This window comes from Bidens hawaiensis, unplaced genomic scaffold (assembly GCF_021521415.1).
Source record: "Bidens hawaiensis isolate Kalapana, Puna unplaced genomic scaffold, B.hawaiensis_p1.1 tig00091055_1, whole genome shotgun sequence".
In the NCBI taxonomy this organism is placed as follows: Eukaryota; Viridiplantae; Streptophyta; class Magnoliopsida; order Asterales; family Asteraceae; genus Bidens; species Bidens hawaiensis.
In genome coordinates, this window is record NW_027504422.1 from 2,200 (window position 1) to 10,487 (window position 8,288).

General features: G+C 33.3%; 3 pseudogenes across 1 annotated transcript; all 3 read right to left on the bottom strand.

Annotated features, from left to right (window-relative positions):
• Positions 1–233: 233 nt before the first annotated feature.
• Positions 234–3,307, bottom strand: LOC143607952 (cytochrome P450 CYP72A219-like; annotated as a pseudogene). Its single transcript, XR_013149098.1, has 4 exons — positions 2,984–3,307; positions 2,094–2,311; positions 1,151–1,395; positions 234–1,048 (listed from the first exon to the last, which is right to left on the bottom strand). The product of XR_013149098.1 is annotated as a cytochrome P450 CYP72A219-like (transcript).
• A 1,904-nt stretch (positions 3,308–5,211) lies between these two features.
• Positions 5,212–6,528, bottom strand: LOC143607953 (cytochrome P450 72A14 pseudogene; annotated as a pseudogene).
• On the bottom strand, positions 6,129–7,882 carry LOC143607951 (cytochrome P450 CYP72A219 pseudogene; annotated as a pseudogene).
• Positions 7,883–8,288: the final 406 nt, after the last annotated feature.

An 8,288-nucleotide genomic window follows, 5' to 3' on the forward strand; every position in this document is an offset into this window, starting at 1 on the left:
TCAAAAATCACGTCGATCAATAACCGGTCCGATTATTAACCAGCATGACCAAAACGGTTAACCGATATTTGAACAATAACTGAGATTTGCGTCTCTACATACTGCAGATTTGTGGGACTCTATAGGCTCACTTTGTAGTAGATATGTCGCATGTCCTATATATGAATATTACAAACTATGAGAAATCACATAGTAGTATTATTTATATATAAACTACACACATAAAAAACCAAAAATTATGAAATATTACGTAGAATCAAAGTGAGCACCAAACTGAGGTGGAAAAGTGAGCATAGGGAAAGGAGAATGCTTGTAAGACGGTGAAAGCTCAAACGAGAAGCGTTGCAAATCATCGCCATCGCTGTTTTCGCTTCCATCATCGCAAGGTTTTGTCCAATACAAACACGAGGACCACTAGAGAATGGGAAAAATGGACTCGACCCTTTACCCTTGGTCGAATTCACAATCCCTTCTGCGAATCTTTCAGGTTTAAACTCATTTTACATCGTCTCCCCATATTTCCCGGTCATGATGCACATGCATCATGGCTAACATTAACTCAATGCCCGATGGTATCGTCATGTTTCCTAGCTTCGTGTTCTTGTGAGTTGCCCGTGTCATCATGATCACGGGTGGGTATAACCTAAGAACCTCATTTAGTATTATTGTCAAAATCTTGAGGTTTTTTATACCTTCAAGTTCAAGTTCTTTGTCACCGAAAAGCTTCACAATCTCTTCTCTAGCTCGTGTTTGCCATTCTTTATGCATACTCAAACAAACCATTGTCCAAACCATAAGATTCGAGGTTGTTTCGGATCCAGCAATGTAGAATAGTTTACATTCTTCAATAACATCTTCCATACTCATTCCAACTCCATGTTCTTCAATCTCTCTTTTGTTTGATTCTAGCAAAATTCCAAGTAAGTCATCACACGTACCTTCTCCCTTCTTAATTGCTTTCTTCCTTTCGTTGATTAAAGCCGTCAATAGTGCTTGAAGCTCGTTAACGTTTTCTTTGAACTTCTTTTTTGCTCGGGTTGGCATAAACCTAAATTTCCAAACAAATCAATTCCAATATGCTATTCATTACATATAATCTGATTAAGATTACTAGACTAGATATATCAATATTATTTACTGTTTTACTTACCTAGCTCCGGGAATACGAAGCATAACAAGCATTTGAAACATAAGATTGATTTGTTCCTTTTGGATTTGGAATATCTTCTCCCCTTCTTCATAAGAGCTACCGAAAGCTGTTCGTGAAATCACATCTCCGGCCAAATTATCGATGTATGGCCATACATCGACTTCTGTGGGATTGGATCTGGCGGTTAGTAGCTCCCATTTATGGATCATATCACTACAGCTTGAGCGGATAGCCGAGAACATGATCTATGCACACATCAATTCATGAATTGTTTTAGATTTGGACCGATCAAGAAAATGAAAGACGTTATGTATTATGTATACCAACTGATATTATCTTTTTCGCTTACAAAGAGTTTATAAATTTATTTTCCGTTGCTCAAATGGAGACCTCTAGAATGCATACATCCAGTGGCAGACCCGGGAAAAAAATTTACAATGTCGGAAAAGGAACGGTGTCAAAATTTCATAAGGGTCAGCGGGGTAAGTAAGGATTTTTAACATATATATACCTCTAAATAATTTCATAGGGGTCCGTTGGGATTAAAAAAAAAACTTATGGATTTGTTTGCGTTGTTTGAGTAGACCCTTCCCATGAGGTCATACTTTCCGGACCATCCCCACCCACACATGTTTAACTGTGGAGCTCTCTATTAACCCAGATAGAATGGGTCTAAAACTTGTATTTTATGGTCGGGTATTTCTTACGAGCCAAATATCCCTCTTGTCCAAATTGGATGACGTTAAATTTGACGCATTTATAAGTTTACAAATCCTGTTTTTGTAAAACCAAATACATCGGTATTAAACGTGTCAACGAGTTACAAATATATAAAACCTTCTGATCAAATATAGTTAAGTTCCATAATGATATGTAGGATTATTAATGGACTGAAAAATAACATTAATAAATTGTGAGTTATGAGGGTATCATCTACACGAACCTTCAGATTTTGAAGATTAAAAGCTGGATTGATGATTTTACGATGTTTGATCCATTTGAGACCCTCAGCGACAAGAAGTCCACCGGCTAGGCTCTCTTGTAACGGCACGGGAGGGGGTTTTCGAAACTCGTCTGGTCTTAATAATATCTCTTTTATCAACTCTGGATCCCTTATATACATCCTTGGCTTTGGCCCCAACCACACGAACGATTTTTCACCTGCTCAAATGTTTCATGTTAAGACTACCATTTTCAAAATCATTATCCTTGATCAAAACTTAAAAAATAAAATAAATTTTAAACAATTATTTTTTTGAACTCGACTCACATATAACTTTTCTCCCCAAAAGGAGAGATTAAACACAGGAAAATTTAAAATAGAGGATCGTAAAAACTGCAAAATTAATATGTAAGACTAAGCATTTACTTAACGGTTTGATATTCATATATAAAGTACGGGTGTGCATAAAACTGAAAAAGCTCGATCCAAAAACCGAAATAAAAAACATGAAAAACCAAAACAAAAACCAACAGTCTGGATTTATGTTTTTGTTGAAGCCAAACTTACGTTCGGTTTTGGTTTTGGTTTTGCAAGTAAAAGAACGTGAAAAACCGAACTGAATTTATAGATATTAATTTTTTTTATTTCGAGTAATTTATAAAAATTTAATAAATATGTAAGTCAAATTTACACCCAAATTTCGTTACTTTGCAAAAATTTCAAGCTCTATATATTGACAAACCGAATAACCAAAACTAAACTAAAAATGAAAAATCAAACCATACGGTTTTCAAAAACTAAAAAACTGAAGTTTTGGTTTTAGCCCAAAACCGACACAGACCGAACTGTGCACCGCTCCTAGTTTAGAGCAACAACGAATAAATTAATACCATATTTGGAGATGATATGATGATCAAAAGGTAGAGCATATGAAGTGATATCATGGGTGACTGGAATTGGCTTTGATCTTCCTTCACTATTGCTTCAAGCTCTTTCATGTCACCTATTAGAAGCTTGTATGGATTACCTTTATACCCTTCATCTCTTAACCACTTCTCTAGTTTCTTAGGCTTCAACCATACCCAGTTTAGTAATTTCCACCCCCAACTCACGATCACAACTACAACAATGGCCATTGCAACTTTACCAATTGTTTCCATTTTTTTTTTAAATAATAGAAGAAAAATGCCAAGAAGAACAATAATAACGGCAAGTAATTTAAACAATGATGAGTCACTATGGAATTGTACGGATGTTAAGTAACACATATACACCTCATGCTTTAGCATCCACATATGATCATTCTAACACGTGGGTTGTTCCTGTATGAAGGGTGAAAGTGTGAAGAGTAAGTTTATATAATAAGTTATAAGGGAAGTTTATATAATAAGTTATAAGGGGAAGGTTCATCTACATTTTTGATCTTAACATGAGTACGTAGGAAATAATACCAATTTATTTAAAAATGCGAACGTAAGAAACAATACCAACTACGATACCAATCTATATAAACAATGACTTATAATAACAAAGAAAAGAACATAAAAACTACAACAAAAGAATCAAAATCAAGAACATAATAATAACAGCATATACCAGCAATTACTTATAACAGCAAAAGAAAACATCTAATAACAACAACAAAATATAAATAAACAAATACTTATAACGTCTCATAATCGAAAATTAGCAAATACGAACACAAAATAACAGCAAACACCTATAAAAGTAAACCTAATTATCACAACAAATTGGTTCTTACTGTTTTCATGTTAAAAATAAAATGTATTTGATCCTGTTTCAGTTATAAGGCACGTAAATTATATTTTGTAATCACGTATCACGCGTATATAATCATGTACCATAATTTATAATATAAAACGTTCATATATAATTATTAACCAACTAGTTTTTCTTACCCCAAAAAAAACATAAAAGATGACGTGGCCTAATGATAACATTACATATGTTCTAATAGGTGTCAAAGCGGCACCAAAGTTTTAATTTATAGTATATTAATTAATAATAATAATTTATCTAATCACGTAGCATTTGATACAGATACGTATTATTACGCAAAGGGTTATGCATAATAAGAACTTAAAAACTTGGGAAAGCAATCAGAAATTTAAGGAAAGTATAACTCACTATTTCATGTATATATATATATTTTTAAATAATAAATCATTAAAATGTTATTTGGTTTTTAGAAAATTGGTGAAAGAATGTAAGTATAAATTAACACATGAAAACATAATTTCTTTCATTTATACATCATTTTTCAATAACCTCCTCCAACCCATTCTCCATTACCATCTCTATATTCATTTGTCTTATTATTATTTTCAATATAAAATTATTTCTAATATAAATTTATAGAAGGGTAGATGAAAATGCAGTATTATGGAACACTCTAAATTTAGAGGCTTCTTATATCATTTTACTAAAATTTAGAGATGGAGTTTGGAGATAGAGAATGGGTTATGGGTTGAAGTGATTATTTGGATGTTTTTTTCTAAATTTTAGAAATAAAGATGGATATGGAGAACCCATTGAGAAAGCTCTAAAAAGGATTAACAATTGTGGTTATTCCTTTTCTGTCAATCGAGCTTTAACTCACAAAAAAAAATCATTTATATTTGATTCAATACAAATAAAATTAACTACTAAACATGCAAATGACTAGATTTTATTGATAAAACCATTTGTATTTGATCCGATACAAAGGAAAGAGCAAGTTGGTGCATCCAACTAACAACTAACTAGATTTTATTAACATGATAGTTTTTTACAATGAAACATCTATAGTTAAATACTGAATAACCTTGACATTAATTTGCCATTGTTATGACATTGGAACCAATCTTCATTCAACCTGCTCATTTATGTTTGGACTAACCTCTTAAACTAGATCTTAACTAAAAGATAACACTATCTCATTCCTGAAACCCGATAATCGACATATCTTTCAACTGAAACCGACCGATTGATATATAATCCGGTAACCAAAATGTTCAGTTATGATGGTTTGGGCAAAATAACAAGAAGTATATGGTTCAGGAGACTAATTCAAATTGATTAATGTCTATTAGTATTGAAATAACAATTCCGTTATATTGGTTTATAAAGAAAATAACCAACACTAAGTTATAATACCCTCATGATGATGCATGACACTCATTGTACATGGTTATGTAGTATGTAGGTTTAATTAACCAATGGTGTGGCATGTAACATCAAGTGAGCACCAAATTGAGGTGGAAGAGTAAACCATGGGAATGGAGAATGTTTGTAACATGGTGAAAGCTCAAATGAGAAGCGTCGTAGGATCATTGCAATGGCTGTTTTCACTTCTGTTATTGCAAGGTTTTGTCCAATGCAAACACGGGGACTATTAGAAAATGGGAAGAACGGGGTCGACCCTTTGACCTCCGTTGCATTCACAATCCCATCTTCAAATCTTTCAGGTTTAAACTCGTTTACATCGTCTCCCCATAATTCAGGGTCATGATGAACATGCAACATGACTAATGCTAATCTTACACCCGGAGGTATCATCATGTTTCCTAGCTTCGTGTTCTTTTGTGTCTCCCGCATCATCATGATCACTGGAGGGTATAATCTAAGAACCTCGTTTAGTATCATTTTCAAAATCTTGAGGTCTTTTAAACCTTCAAAATCAAGTTCTTTGTCACCGAAAACCTTAACAACCTCTTCTGGAGCTATGATTTGCCATTCTTGATGCAAACTCAAACAAACCATCGTCCAAACGATTAGATTCGAGGTTGTTTCGGATCCAGCAATGTAGAATAGTTTACAATCTTCGAGCACGTCTTCCATACTCAATCCCACTCCATTTTCTTCAATCTCTTTCTTATGTGATTCTAGCAAAATTCCAAGTAAGTCATCTTGCTTACCTTCTCCCATATCAATTGCTTTCTTTCTCTTGTTGATCAAATCCATTAATATAGATCGAAGCTCTTTATCGTTCTTTTGAAACTTCTTGTTGGCTCGAGTAGGTATAAACCTAAAGTTTCAAAACAAAAAATTGTTCATATGTTGTGCATATATTTGATTAATATTATCCAAGTGTCTTTTTTGATACCTTCTTCCAGGAATGTGAAGCATATTAATAGATTGGAATAAAAGATCAATTTGTTCTTTTTGGATTAGGAATATCTTTTCTCCTTCCTCATAAGAGCTGCCAAAAGCGGTTCGTGAAATTACATCACCTGCTAAATTATCGATGTATGGCCATATGTCCACTTCGGTGGAACCGGATTTAGTAGTTAGAAGCTCCCATTTGTGGATCATATCACTACAACTTGAGGTGATAGCCGAGAACATGATCTATGCACACATCAAGCAATGAATTATATAAGAGTTGTATCGATCAAGAATACGAGATATGGTATGTATCATAAGACCCTTCAAACCAATTAATATTGTTCATTTACTTCATTTACGGATTTGTTTTTGATTGCTCAACTAGAGATTTACCGGTTGTCACCCATCATGTACTTTTCAACTGAAACATATTTAACTGCGGAGTTGGTAGTATTAAGAATAGACATTGATCATTAGATTAATGTAACCCCGGGGGGGGGGGGGGGGGGGTGTTCCGGCTCCACTATTTTTTGCTCAGTGGTGTAAATCTACCAGGATTATGAAAAGTTTTATACATATTGAGTCCGCCCGCCTCGCATTTTCGTCGAAGCTTCACCATTGCCTGCCTGTATACCCTTACTAACTAAGACATGTCTATATATCGAAATGCTCCTTTGTATACTTTTTTCTTTTTAACGATAACTCACATACTTTTTAACTCTCTTCTTCATTTAAACAATTTTTTTACCACCACGGGACTCGAACCCGCACCCTATTGGGAAGATTATCCAACTCCTTTACCAATATTTGGTTTCTAAAATGCCCTAATACAATATAATTGAATTTGGTAGTGATAGCATTCTAGTAGTCATACGTACCATACTACTATATAAGTTAATAATAAATTAAACAGAACTATGATAATGTTTATATAGATTTGTTATGTACGAAAATAACAAAATTAAATATTGAGTTAAGTCTAAAACTGTTGGATCAAATCCAATATTAGCGTGTTCTCTAAACGAACCTTGAGATTTTGCAGATTAAAAGCGGGATTGATGATTTTACGGTGTTTCATCCATATTTGACCCTCGGTAGCAAGAAGTCCGGCAGTGAGGCTATCTCTAAACGGTTCAGGATATGGCTTTTGAAAGTCATCTACTCTTAATAATATCTCTTTTATTAACTTTGGATCTGTGATATACATCCTTGGTATTGGCCCTAACCATATGAAAGATTTTTTACCTATTCAAAAGTGGTAAGAGAAAGAGAGTGTAAGAGATACGGCTAAATAATCTTATCGTGTATCACATTCAAAACAATAATCAGAGTCACAACTGATTCAAACTAATAATGAAATACCGAGTAAAAACAACTAGAATAAAATAGAAAAAAGAAGAAAATGATGAATATATACCGTATTTGGATATGATGTGATGATCAAAGGGGAGGGCATATGAAGTGATATCATGGGTGACTTGAATGGGCTTTGATTTAACTTGTTTCATTAGAGTTGCAAACTCTATCATGTCACCCATTAGAACCTTGTATGAATTACCTTTATAACCTTCATCTCTTAGCCACTTCTCTAGCTTCTTTGGCTTAAGCCATATCCAGTTAAGTAACTTCCAACCCCACCTCAAGATTACAGTTGCAACAATGGAGATTACAACTTTACCCATTGTATTCATATCTTTTTTCAAGAAAAAATTGAGTAGATGATTAGTAAGAAGAATTCCTTCACTTTTATAGCATATATGCTATGATAGGAAATGAAACGATATAATTTGTTATTATATAATATGTGACATAATATGACATGTGCTATGAATTATGATATTATACTACTAGGTTAGAACCCGCGTGATACACGGGTTAGTAAAAAATATATAATAAAAAAACACATGTAGTACACAGGGTAATAATAAAACAAAAACGATAAATAAATGATAATATAAACAATTACAAACATTTTTGTTAATATCATAAAATTACCAATAGCATACACGTAATAGACATTAGTGTTTTATAGTAGTTAACAAACGTTACAAAACTTTAAAGTTTTCTATCGGTAAACTTTCATGGAGA